Here is a 14,850-nt window from a genome sequence, read left to right on the forward strand (position 1 = left end):
GCTGATGAAGAACAATGAGGAGGACCACACAATGGTTGCTGCCGAGACAACAGACGATCGCGTAGCACACATCGAGAGTGGTCTGCTTTTGTCGACAGCCGAGTGAACACTGACACTGCTTCTGTATACACACTTAGATTTTTTACAGGAGTTAGTATTTTGACTGGATTTTTAGATTAGTGACTCGGTTAAAATTCAAATGAATCGAATTTTTTTATTTTTCATCATTACACGGGGTTAACAGATGTTAGTCTGTAAAATTTGGTAACACATTTCTCAACTTTAAATTTTTCACAGATTTTTTAAATTTTACCGAAGAGTTCCGCAATTCAAAAACTCGGTAAAAAATTACTGACTCGATAAGTGTGTACTGATGTATGGTTGGTGAAGAGGCTAGCATGTGGAGGGTATTCTCGGGCTAGTGAATGCCACCCATCCCCACTTATAATTCAGTAATACACTATTTATTCATTTCTGTTTGATATGTTTACAAAGTTTGAAAAACAGAAATGAGCATTGCAGTGTAGTTACCAATATTCCAAGTCATAGACTTTAGATAACTGTTCAAAGTCCCAGATTTTTTATAACGGAATCATGAACAAAAAACCAAAGACCACTATGACAAACGTGATCGTGAACTTCGAGTTTTCTAGGGAGTTGATCTCGGGCAATATTGTGATTTGAGGCACTAAATTCTCATCACAGTTTTGTTATTGTATGTTTTCCGGTAGCAGATAATGGACTCCTGGAAAAAGCGAAGTAGAACCATAGCCAGAGGTTCTGAATCGTTTCACCTTAAAACAATTTCTATGTAAAGATCCCTTCAGACCGATCACGTTTGTCATAGTGGTCTTTGGTTTTTTGTTCATGATTCCGTTATAAAAAATCTGGGACTTTGAACAGTTATCTGAAGTCTATGACTTGGAATATTGGTAACTACACTGCAATGCTCATTTCTGTTTTTCAAACTTTGTAAACATTTCAAACAGAAATGAATAAATAGTGTATTACTGAATTATAAGTGGGGATGGGTGGCATTCACTAGCCCGAGAATACCCTCCACATGCTAGCCTCTTCACCAACCATACATCAGTACACACTTATCGAGTCAGTAATTTTTACCGAGTTTTTGAATTGCGGAACTCTTCGGTAAAATTTTAAAAATCTGTGAAAAATTCAAAGTTGAGAAATGTGTTACCAAATTTTACAGACTAACATCTGTTAACCCCGTGCAATGATGAAAAATAAAAAAATTCGATTCATTTGAATTTTAACCGAGTTACTAATCTAAAAATCCAGTCAAAATACTAACTCCTGTAAAAAATCTAAGTGTGTATACAGAAGCAGCGGAGCTCCACACTCCTCCATCGAAACAGCACCGCAGCTGAGCTGCGAGTGCGAGTGCTATGAAATAAAAAGGACATCGACTTATTACCACTACCTACTTCTCTCCCTTCCGCTCTCAGAATTCGCCAATTCGGTGTCTCTCGTTGTGCTTTCTGCTGAGACTGAGCAATATTCGATACCGCGAAACATCTCCGCAGTTATGTTTTCTTTCGGCGCAGGAGATGTGCGGTAATCAAAAGTTAAGAATGTAGCTAAACATCTACAATAACATTCTACCAAATTTTCATGTGCGTAGTCCACTGCAACAGCCGAACGTACGAATGAATAGGGTGACTATAGCGCATTTTAAGAAAACGTCACAAGTTTTTATGGCTGTTTTAAATCAATAATTACGAAGAAACCATAAAGCCTACAAGGTTACTACCAAAGACACAAATCTAGGGAACTGCATGGAGAATGTTTTGTAGAACAACTAAATAAACAGATATGAAAATTTTCAACTTAAAAACACTAAAATGTATGAAATTTCACCAGTTTTTTCGGTACTTTCAACATACTTTTCAATTTTAATGTATGATAATTAACTTTAATCGAGTTCTTTTCTAGACAGCATTGATAGCTAAGACTTTAATCTTTCATTTGGTATGTTGAAATCAGAAAACCACATTGAGATTAAAAAAATATAGCTAACCAAAGTTGGCAAAACAAAAAAACATAAAATGTTGAATAACTCACTTAGCAGTCATTTCCGACCCTATGTTTCATGGGGATTTTTTCATAACTTTAGGAGCCCTATCTACCCTGAAAATATGTAAAACCCGGAACCAAACACCCTGTATTGATGCGTGTGGGGTTTGCTTCAGATTATGCCGTATAGGCTCATTTATCGTGAGCTATTTCATCCCTCACATATAAAAAGCAATGATGTCAAATCCAAGCTCAAGCTGGACTTCCACAAACACGCATCACGATGAGTGATGCGGGGTAGTTCTTGGGTGAGGAATGATTTACATCGGCTCTGCTCACGAAACAACATTTTGAACTTCGGGATGGACTCGGTGAAATGGTGAGCTTCGTTATTCTTTCGGAGAGAGCACGCACGGCCTTTGATTGATGCACGGTTCTTAAGCGAACCCCACACGGTAAGAAATATTGTCAATACTTACAAGTATTGACAATAATATTGATGATGTGAATACAGAAATATTGTCAATACCGATGTATTGACGTCAATACCGATGTATTGACGTCAATATAAAATGTATTGACAATACGATTATTGTCAATACAAACTGTCGTGTAGGGTCCACTTTACATTCAATTTTATGATACACAACAACACAACAATGTTTACGTTTGGTTGTTCCGCCTATTTCAATTGTTGGTGTAGCGTTGTCGCATGTCGCAAATCAAATTTTGGTACGGCTCTGTTCTTCAACAAGTTAGGAGATTCAGTAGATGGTGAATTAAAGTGTAAATCTTGTGAGAAAAAAAAATTAAAACAAAACCTCGAACAAAACACAACTTCAATTTGAAACGAAATTTAAATCAATGTTTATTGAAACGTTATCCAATGAACGCGTGATAATAAGGGCACATGCATTAATTATGTCACGCTAAATCGAACAAAAAATTACCCCCTCCCTCCATATCCTGACGTTTTTCTTATACCTAATGCATTGCTTGTCACAAAATCTTAGACCCCCTTAGAGCGTGACATAATATATGCATCAACCCTTATAGGTAGTATAATTATCACGCATTCATCGATTAACATTTTAAATAGTCAGCTGGGTAAAAAATACATTTACTCTACCTAAAAATTCAACATAGCATTAAATTTGCAATGTGCAACTCATACATGATAGAAACGCGTAGAAGTTTCTATCTCCGACTCTATGTATGTATTCCCGGCATAGCCCAATATCTCTTGAATCTCAATTGGGTTCTTTAATTTTGAAAAATGTATCGTTTTTTATAGATCATCTGAAAGAGCTTCGTTTTCGGAGTACAGCGATATTTTTTTCGAACCCACACTCTTTCATCTCGATTTTTAAATCAAGATTTAAAGCAAAATAATAACTTCACTGTTTGACACTAAACTAACAAACTGACAGCTCGCTCCCATACAAAGTGACACCGAGGGGCGCTAATAAGGTGATTTTTGCAAATCTAATCGTACTTATTTAAAATAGTTCCAGTGTACCAAAATTGATGAAATTTTGGGTTTGGGTTCCATTTTTAATGCAGATTACGAATATGCATTTACCTCAATACCCTTAAAGAACCCAATTGCGATTTTAGTTTTCAACACAAGAGATGATCCGCTATACGATGACGAGACAGTTGAAATGCCGAAATCGTGGTTCAGTTTACAAACACGAGAGCTATTAAGATTTGCCTAAAATAGGGGCGTTACCGAGAATATACACAGTTACCCTACGAAAACAATTGCCACTTTGGAGTTACGGAATATATGCATACGTTTCATTTTTTTAATTTCTGGTTGTGCACTTCTTTCTCGAATACAACACAAAATCACTCATTCATGCGCACTGTGAAAAGCCATCAAGAGCCAAGCTCTCTACGAATACATCACGAAGCTCCAAGTTTACTGCTTTGCGCGAGCGCATCACGAAGTTAAAATTTCTGCTCGGAAGGCAGAGTCGATGTACACTCGAGAACGAGCTCCGCATCCCTCTCAGCGATGCGGGCTGGCGAGAGCCCAGCTTGAGCATCAAATATAGCTCCGTGAGAGCAAAATATATCATCATCAAAATATGCTGGAGCTCAACTTATTGATGACTCTTTTTTTTATAATTCGTTTATTTTTCCAGGCTCATTTGCTGTAGCTTTGCGGAGCCGATATTCATTGTTTAGATAACAAAATTACTTAACACTAACACGTTAGTAAAGCGGGGGCCGATTACCCGCGGCTATCTCGAGGTTAGGAGTAACAAATTGTAACAAATGGATGGCAGGGTAGGGATTTTGAAGTTTTATGACTCTTGATGGAGCTTTTGGCAAGCCTGTCGAGCAGCTTTACTTCTTTTCCCAAAAGCCTTTGTTTCACCACGTCTAGCATCAGTTCATGATCACCAAGGTTCTCCCGAGCAGTTATAAGTAGGTCGTACGATTCTGGAAGGGTCCCGAATAACATGACAATCATGTTCAGCTTCAGTTCAGCACCTACTACCCGCAATTGCCGGATCGGTTCATCAAAATGCACCAAATAATTTCACATTGATTAACCTTTTTTAATCTTCAAACGTCCAAGCTGATCCCGTACCAGGTTCTGCTTCGCTAGCGATTTCTCGGCAAATGAATTTTCCAGAACTCTCGATATCTGTTTTGATGAGGTGATGTGAATGGAACCCACCATCAGTGCAAGGATTACCAATGTCTGCAGATACTTCACCGGTTGTAAAGTTCTACCTGATGGTTTGTTGCAGTAGAGGGTGAATCAGCTTCATTGAAGATCTTTGAAAGACAAAACGACCAGATGGCCATCTGTAATCGCGTGACAAGGGACTGGCAAATCCACGAAACCTCGTCCAGTCAACAAATCAACTTTCGACATCATAAACTCATTATTATCTCGTAGCGCAACAGATCGAACATTTGTGTGAACGGAGCTTAATTGCCGGAATCGTTTTTCATGGACAAACTCTAGACAATAATCTCCAGCGAACCCCACACGTATCAATATATTGACGCGAAGGGGAATTATTAACAATAATATTGATGATGTGAATACAGAATTATTGTCAATACCGATGTATTACCGATACCGATTATTGTCAATAAAAGCAAACGTGTAGGGTCCACTTCCCAGGAAGCCAATTCTAGATACAGCTGGAATAGGGCGTAACAGCTTTACAAAGGCTGTTACGCCCTAATTCCAGGTCTATCTAGAATTGGTTTCCTGGTTTATTGTGTGGTGCCATGTGCTAAACTCGGATGAAATAGCCCAGCGCATCGCCTCGTAGCTAGATGAATATGAATGTGTGAGTGATTTCCGTCCAGAGCGACATAGCACTCGACCAGGCATCGTTGGTACCGCCATTGTCTCTGCACAGTCCACTTGCGGCTTCTGAGATGGTGAGACGTGCTTCCGTGTGATTAGCCCTCGGTGATTCCTTGGTGATTATCGAGTATTCACATCAATCAACATAGATTTGACCTTCTTGTCCTCCTCGTCGAACATCACTTTTTCTGCAGCTGCTTCTGGGGGTCTCTTCTGTCAAGTCCACTTCTACTGAGCGTCCAAATAAAGGGTGATACGGTCAAAATTTGGTCAATATCAACTTGACGTATTTCTTTCAATTTTGCATTTAAAAAACCTGAACACCCCTCATTTTGAAGGTGTGTGTGTGTAGAATGTTGCTCCTATTTTGATTTTGGAATTCACTCTTCAGTTGTCAAAATGCCGTCCAAGCAAGAAGAGCAGCGTATCAAAATTTTACTCGCGCATCGCGAAAATCCGAGCTACTCGCACGCAAAGTTGGCAAAATCGCTAAAAGTTGCCAAATCAACCGTTACAAATGTAATTAAAGTGTTTAGGGAACGTTTGTCGACAGCCAGGAAGTCTGGATCGGGGGGAAATCGAAAACCGGAAGCCGCTGAGACGACAAAGAGAGTTGCCGGTAGTTTCAAGCGAAACCCTAACCTCTCTCTCCGAGATGCCGCAAATAAGCTGGGTGTATCGTCTACAACCGTGCATCGAGCCAAAAAACGAGCCGGACTATCGACTTACAAGAAGGTAGTGACTCCAAATCGCGATGATAAACAAAATACGACGGCCAAAGCGCGATCCCGGAGGCTGTACACGACGATGCTGACGAAGTTTGACTGCGTGGTAATGGACGACGAAACCTACGTCAAAGCCGACTACAAGCAGCTTCCGGGACAGGAGTTTTATACGGCAAAAGGAAGGGGAAAGGTAGCAGATGTTTTCAAGCACATGAAACTGTCAAAGTTCGCAAAGAAATATCTGGTTTGGCAAGCCATCTGTACCTGTGGCTTGAAAAGCAGCATTTTCATAGCTTCCGGGACTGTCAACCAAGAAATTTACGTGAAAGACTGTTTGAATAAACGTCTGCTGCCTTTCCTGAAGAAACACGGTTGTTCCGTACTGTTTTGGCCGGATTTGGCATCTTGCCATTACGGTAAAAAGGCCATGGAGTGGTACGCCGCCAACAACGTGCAGGTGGTTCCCAAGGACAAGAACCCTCCCAACACGCCAGAGCTCCGCCCAATTGAGAAATACTGGGCTATTGTCAAGCGGAACCTAAAGAAGACCAAAAAAACTGCTAAGGGTGAGCAGCAGTTCAAGGCAAACTGGCTTTCTGCGGCGAAGAAAGTGGACAAGGTGGCTGTACAAAATCTGATGGCAGGGGTCAAGCGTAAGGCCCGGCAATTCGGATTTGGAAAAACGGAAGCCTAACTGAATATTTTTCCTGAATTTTATACTAATTGAACTTGAAAAAGAAATTTAATTTGATTTTTTAAATAAACGATTTCACCGATTTACACGCGTTTTCCCTTGACCAAATTTTGACCGTATCACCCTTTACATGCGGACATGGAAAGCTGGACCTCCTTGGAATTAAGGATTTCCGTGAATCGAATGAACAAATGAAAGAGCCGGATACAGTTTGAAAAAGCGTGTGGCTTCAACGGAGGTTTATTACGAATTAACTTATTCCATATAAATAACAAAACAGGTTACTTTGGTGGTGTCGCTAGAGATACATCCAGATTGCTAAACGTACTTACCTTCTTTCCATTGACGAAAAATACCAGCGGTTGGCGATGGTCAAACGCTGCTAGACTATCGTTAGTTTTCTCCTCCAGAGACATTATCAATTCAAATAAGCTATACAAAATTGCTGATAAACACGTATCTCAACTCAACACCTCATAAATCACGAAAGCGTTCCAGTGTGAAATTTAACTCTCTTCTTGGCATCCGAAGGTCGCAACAGTCGCCGCGAAACTGGACGACCGTTGATGCTTGATATGGTGATAGACTGACATCTGAAGCCACTCAGATAGCGATATAGGTATTTATTATTTATTTTTTTGCTCGTTGTTAGGAATGATACGTGATCATGTGTTCGTTTTCCGTCCACAGAGTGGAAAAGGAATTCGCGATATTTCTTAATTATTTAGTATACAGTTCGCACTACCTGAAATCTTTGATTGTAACTTATTCATTCGAGTCGACAATATAATCCAATTGCACAACGGCAACATTTATATATATTGTAATTCCGTGCGTGAAGCCAAGTACAGTCAAAAATGTGTAAATACAATGGCGTTTCGGTTTTATCACGATTTCAGAGTCAACATTTCAAAGGGGCGTAGATTCTTTTGTAAACGATGGCTTTAGCCGTTGATTTCTCGCAAATAAAAGCTCACTCCTCCAAATTAACAATGCTAGCTGGTAGAGGAAACATTCTTTTACCTGTTGGTGTAATTAATTTTCAAGAGTGAGCTTTTATTTGCGAGAAACCGACAGCTAAAGCCATTGTTTACAGATGCAATTAAGCCCTTTTGAAATGTTGACACTGATTTTTGTTTTCACACTCCGTTTATATCACTCTCGGTTTTATCACGAAACTTGTTTCGCATAGGTATCTCACGTTTTTCAGAATTGAATAATTAATTCAAAAACATATATTCAGCTATTCCACGTAAAAAAGACCTATCGGAAAACAGATTTCACTCAAACGTTGTGCATTTGTTCCTTATTAAAAAACATTGTACCCTTATTTTTTATTTCACCATTAGTGTGCACCTTCGTGAGTTATAGCTGATATCATGTAATATAGGCTATCTTGATATCAAAATTCATACAAATGATTTCCAGTGAAATTTGATATATTACATTATATCAGCCATAGTCTGAACGTAGGACTATTAGGGTGTGTGTGTGTATTCCCTCTAACCCCTACTGGCCGGCAGTGTTATTATGGAAGAACTCTCTCTACAATGTCGCATTTATGGTTATTGTAGACAGCTTTAGTCCGAGAGTTAGAAGCTGATAGCTCTATTGCTGATCCAGCAACCAATTTCAGAATTTGTAAAGAGTCACGCCCATCCCAAGGTTACTTCCACTAAAAATAAGCCCCGCATGTATGCATCACCGTTATCAAATGGATATTGGTTATATATACACACTTCCAGGTTCGAAAATATTTTTTTCAAACCTGGCATGTAGTATTTAGTTTAATTTTGATATTTATTTTTTTAAAGTAACTGGAAAGCTCTCACCATATTTTGCTCTTCCGCCGTTGTTAATTGCTTCTTTTGGCATCCCTTGGACCTTTTCTCTAACGCTTCGTATTTCATTCTGTGCTTCACCGGCAATTTCGTTCCATAGATCGTCCTTGGTTGTTTCAAATATGATTCCGCCTTTTTTGTTCGGTTTCATGTTCACCATCTTTCATTGAATAGCCATGGTGATCTGGGACGAGGCTCACGTCCAAAGTCGCTGGTCCACCGAGTGCTCGTGTGCGAAAAGAGAATGAAACAAATACGAAACGAATTGGCAGTTTCATCAAATCACAGAGAACAGACATGGAGGCTGGAACAAAATTTCTCTAAAAACTTGTGTAAGGATTCCTATTTGACTTCTGCGCCATTAACGGCGACTTCCCCACTTAAAAACCTTCTTTGACAACATGATGGCGCTGGCGTTGCACAAATTACACTAGACACTAAGTGCTAGTAGCGCCAAGTGGCAATTTTCAACAGAAAATTTATCGATACTAGCGCCAAATTGGTCGAAAGTGGAAAATTTAGAGAGAAAATCAGGAGATGCTAACACCACGTAACGGCGACGTTCCCACTTACTTTACACAAGTTTCTGACCGAGCTTCAACGTCTGTTCTCTGTGATCAAATTCCCCAACTAACCATACTCAAGCAAATTAAAAATATACAAGCTATATTGCAACTATGTTTACTTTGGTACTCATATGGCCGTCGGAATGGTTCATCGGTAGCGAAGTGAAGTTTTTCTGAAAGTGATGCGTTATATTTCTCAATGTTTTGATTTTATCCTACCGTTACCTCAATGTTATATCACAGACAAGCGGACACAACGCATTGCACATTTATCATTGTAAACCCTACCGCCATCTGTCGTATATACTTTGATTTGACTCACAAGTGGCGGTACTACCAACTAAGAAACATTTAAATTGACCGTTAAAAACGATTTCGATGAACGTTTTAAAAGTCTTATGTCTGCTTGTCTGTGATCATACCTTCACTATCGCAACTTCGGGTAATCTGCGAAAGCACTTTTGATCTAACTGCAATTACTCTCTGACGCTCTCTGACCGATTGGGGCGATTTACGATCTTTATTCAGCAAACTAAAGGCATTTACTGGCGCTATCTACAAAAAATAATCAAACAATTTCAAATGTTGAGACCAAAGGGGGTTATATTTTTACTACCTGAGTGTGCCCGGCCTTGCTCGGGATTCAATGTTAGCTTGAGTTTATGCGCCAATTAAAAAAACATGCTATATTGTACGTAGCCCCCCCCCCCTATTATCTAAGGGGCTACCCCCTATGACCTCCACATGCCTAATTTGTTTCCATTTCCCCTTAAGGAGGGGTGAGGGATCTCGAACCATCATAAGAACCTTTCCCTACCCCAAATACCCCTGCATACAAATTTTCACGCCGACCGGTTCAGTAGTTTCCGAGTCTATAAGGATCAAACAGACAGACAGAAATTCATTTATATATATACAGAGAAGAAGGTGTACGAGGGGGGCGTCACATCTAAATTTAAATTCTATATGCTCGAAAAGTCCTAGTGTGCAATCTACGAAAAATCTTTTTTCATTTCTCGCATCTACTTGCATCGTGCATAATCTTTTTGCAAGAAATCTTCAGAATCGTCATAAACCTTATATCTATCTATCACCAAAACAAAATCTTTTCTGCATCGTAGATAGAGTCGCTCCCCTCGATTATGTATTTCAATGATACGGAACGCATTTAACGATTTTGCGATATCATTTTGCCGGTGATACAATACAATGGATTGCTAAACATAAATGGAAGAGGTCATTTTTAACAGTCTTAATACCGATCCTGAAAAATGCGTGTTGATACTGGGACTGTACTGTTTTCGATAAGCGAGCTTGTTCACGACATCGACACGCATTTTGCAGATTTGGTATTATAACTGTTAAATGTCCTTATCCTAGATGCTGTAGGGGAAACGCTCCTATAGTTGCGGTACGTTAGTAGCGTTAGGCTCCTATAGTTGTGTACGGAGTCTCCATTCACAACTATAGGAACCTAACGCTTCTAACGTACCGCAACTATAGGAGCGTTTACCCTAATAAGGATATTTTTTTTCCTTTGGTTTGTTTTTTCCGTCGATCTTGTTTTCCGTGCTGAGCACCAATGCTACCGACGTGCCAGGAAGGCAGCTCCCACACCTGGACCCTACCTATCGACCTATCAACTCATGTCCCGGGGACCAACGGCTTTACTTCCCATCCGAAGGAAGGCGTGATCAGAGATGTTATGCCTCAGAACAACCCGGCGGCGCCGACTGGGATTGAACCCAGGCCTGCTGGAGTGAGAGGTAATCACGCTTACCGCTACACCACCGGCGCCGTTTAATAAGGATTATGAATGGATTTTCTTGATAGCTGGGAATGCTAAAGAATGTTTGGAAGGAAGGAAGGGGCCCAAACCTATTTCGAGTAAAATAATCATCCTTCGACATTTGCATTCTTCTTTGCTTGTATTGTCATAATTTGTTTAAAATCCTAGTTAGAGATATTCATAGACTACTTTGGTCATAGACTACTTTGATGACAAGCTTGTTTTGACGTCGAATCGGATTTGTGCTGTTTATCAGGCTGGATATAAAAAACATAATATTTCGTTTACAAAGCTTCCGATGTGATTTTTGAAAAGCTGATAAAATTTCCTTTCAGACATTATGGCTATTACTACATGAAAAGTATCTGCATAGCTTTACAAAAAAACAGGAAATTAATAATAAATTAATAGACAGAGCCTAGACCAAATATTTATCTGTGCTTACACACTAATCCAGCATTTAATAGGTCGGTATTTTATTCAACTGAACTTGAACCATAAAACAAATACTTTAATGAAAATTCAGTTCAAATTAGCGAAATTACTGACATTCAGTAAATATAATCTGATTTTCGGTAGCTACGGTAAACATTCGTAATTACTTAGTAAGTCAGAAAGTTCTAAATGTTCTAATAATAACTGTAACAAAGTAATCATAGATTTTTACTGGACATTCGCCAAAATGGTCAACGTAGTAATTGTAAAATTCTAAGCCGGAATTTTTGCAATCGTCATTTTAGCTTTAGTGAAAATCCTAAAGCAACTGTTTTTTTTTCCAAAGCAGCGGAGTCGAATCGGAGACATTGTTGAGGTATCTGTTTTCCACATCAAAGGCATTCTTTCTATTACACCGATAAAAACACCATTGGCAGTGACTCCTACCTAAAATGCCACCTACTCCGACCCGACTCCGCAGTTCTGGTTGTTTTTCGTGTAACTTTGCAATAATTACTAACAATACTTTTTCAAAGTTACGACCCAATCCCAACAGTAAACATTGAAACTCCAGCCCTTTACGTGTGTGGGAAATTATTCCAAGACAACACTGATGGTGTTTATGTTCTCGCAGAATAGCACTATCCATCACTGCATATCATTGACTGTTGATAAATATAATTCAATAAAAGTGTTATATTCTGTTCAATTGATAATAATTGAATTGAAATGAGTATTTATCTTACAATACAAACAAAAACATTTTTTAACTGGCTTACACGGTATTTACCAAGAAAAAAAATAACTTCCTTGTTAGTTAAATACCGACAAAATAACGTTCGCATTTACTGGGCTTACTGGGTGATCCGAAATTCCAAAACCCAGTAAAATTTTACTTACTCCGGTAATCTAGACTAAGTGTGTGTATATCTTATCTTTAAACGAAGACAACTTATCTTATCTTTAAACGAAGACAACATATCATGAAGACTAATAACTCTTAAGCTGTCTTATGCAATTATCAAAAACAACAAAATCTCACTATCCATTCCTAAAACGTTAAACCGAATTTGATAGCAAAGATGTCAACGTCAAAAGAGAGGTTTGCGTATTTGCTCATTTTTTTTATCCAATTATTTTGTGATAAAATCGAAACTTCATTGTACAACAATTTGTTATGCATCGGTGGTCCCTTCAACCGCACGATATGATAGATATGAGAGTGGTTAAAATATCGCTATTGCTCCACTAAGCTCAATCGATTCTAATTCAGGTCCTGATCATTCTCCCAAAATTTAAGATGGTTGCGAACTCATACTGGTCTTTTGAAGTTTATATGAAAATTACTATGGAAAAGTGAACTTTTTGTTCGCCTCATCCTACCCTTTCACCATAATAGTTTTACGGGTAAGCTTGCTATCTGTACTTATAGAATTTTTTCTCAGCTACAACTACAACTTTGATGAAGATGAATAATTCTCCTCAGAACCACCCAAAAATTCCTCCTCCTTCCCTTAAATTTCAGTTTACTATTGCCTTGGAGTTCTATTCCAAAAACTCCCTTGTTGCTAATCCTGAAATACGTTGGTCATCTCAAGAATTCCTTCAAAATACTCTTTACTTCTTCAAAGTGACAAAATCCATTCCAGTCCAAGGGCCTTTTAAACACCCCAATGGCAAGAATCTGTTTTTTTTTCTGCTGAGATAGAACCTCGGATAGAACGAGGTAATTTTTCCCCCGATTTGTCGTCGAAATTAGAGGGCTTTTACCGGTGATAAATAAATTTTCGGTAAAGCAGTCTGAAGGACGTTGAACCAGCAGAAGTAAAGTTCAGTTTGCAGAAGCTGAACCTGGATCGTTCGTTCCATAGAAGGTCTGACCGTATGAATACAACATACTGCAAATTTGTAGGTCATGTTTCTAGTAACACTCACTCATTTCTGTAGATGGCAACCGGTTCTAATTTGCTCGCATCCGCAAAACTTTATTATCTAGCACGACACAACTATAGTCGCTATATTCATAGTCTGGCGGATACAATCTCGGGAACCAATTGAGTTGTTAAATAGCGGAATCAATCCACTATGGGGCATTTTCATACAACCAGGCGGTCAAAAATATTTCTATCATTTTTTCACAATTTCTGCTATTATTCTTGCTTTGTTTCATCAATATAAGGTGTGCGTTATCACTTTTCAACATTTTCACGACCAACTTTTGAAAAGGGCCTAACTTTTGATTAATTAAAATTTAATTTTTACGATTTTATAACGGTTATAGTTTCAAGCTTGTTTTCAGAGAATAAAATCTATTGAACAAAGACAACTTACCATGGTTTTATTGGGGGGAACACCGTAAAAAATAAAAAAAAACCTTTTTTTTTGGAAATATGTTTATTTTTTTCAACAAATCTTCTGTAAAAAAAATACAAAAAGCCATGATACAATAATCAAAATCAAATATGTTTCAACGAATTTCTTTTTATTCCTCTGTTACAATATCATCATGAACGAATTCTTCTTCAATTTCATCGACTACTTTCATAAGTTCCTCCAAGGCATTGAAGTTATTAGTATCGACTACTGAATCACTTACAGAATTTTCAAATATCATGAAACTTTTCACGATGTCGGGATAATCCAGGGATACTTTTTTCTGTCGTCTTTTTGCCATCCAAATGGAACTGATCAGTGGGTCCGATTCATTAATGGCACGAATAAAGACATCATGTAGATTTTCTACTCTTGACCGTTTTCTTGCATGATGGGTTCGATATTTTTTCAATTGTTTATGTTGACTTTCTGCTGCCTCTTCCGCTAATGAACCAAGTGGTGCTGGTGAATGTATGATTATTTATCCGGCATGAGCGAGAACTTTATGCACGGTTGCAGGAATTTTGTACCAATCATACAATTTAAGATAGAGCCTATATGTTTCCTTGCAATATGCATCAAATTTTTCCGGGTTTATTGGCTCTTGGCAGTTAATAGCAATTAATATATTCCGGAATCTGAAAATTAACTCTTCATCAATGTTCAGCACGGAGCTTAAAAGCTTGGGATTTCCAAATGCTCTTCGACAAACGTTTCCTGTAGTACTGGTACCTGCTCCACCCGATCGTGGTTGATCTACTCTTACTCCAAATTTTTCGTAAAACTGTGTCGTCACATGTTTTTTTTCTTTGTTCATATAGTTCTTTGAACGGTTTCGTTACCTTCCATTTTTTGATATCCATTCTGTATGCAATATGCAAAAGGCATTCGAAAAATCTTATCCAAGCATGAAGTGGAAATATGCCGTAATGCAAGGCTTCTTTGTTTGATATAAATCCTTCCTCGAATTTCTCTGCATCATTCATTACATTTGGTGTTGCCCCACATATTGGACAATTCTGCATCGACGAATTTCCAGTGATATAAGTTAAG

The sequence above is a fragment of the Ochlerotatus camptorhynchus genome, unplaced genomic scaffold, assembly GCF_037179485.1.
Source record: "Ochlerotatus camptorhynchus isolate MF236.1 unplaced genomic scaffold, CSIRO-AGI_Acam_v1.1 ptg000622l, whole genome shotgun sequence".
Classification (NCBI taxonomy): Eukaryota; Metazoa; Arthropoda; class Insecta; order Diptera; family Culicidae; genus Ochlerotatus; species Ochlerotatus camptorhynchus.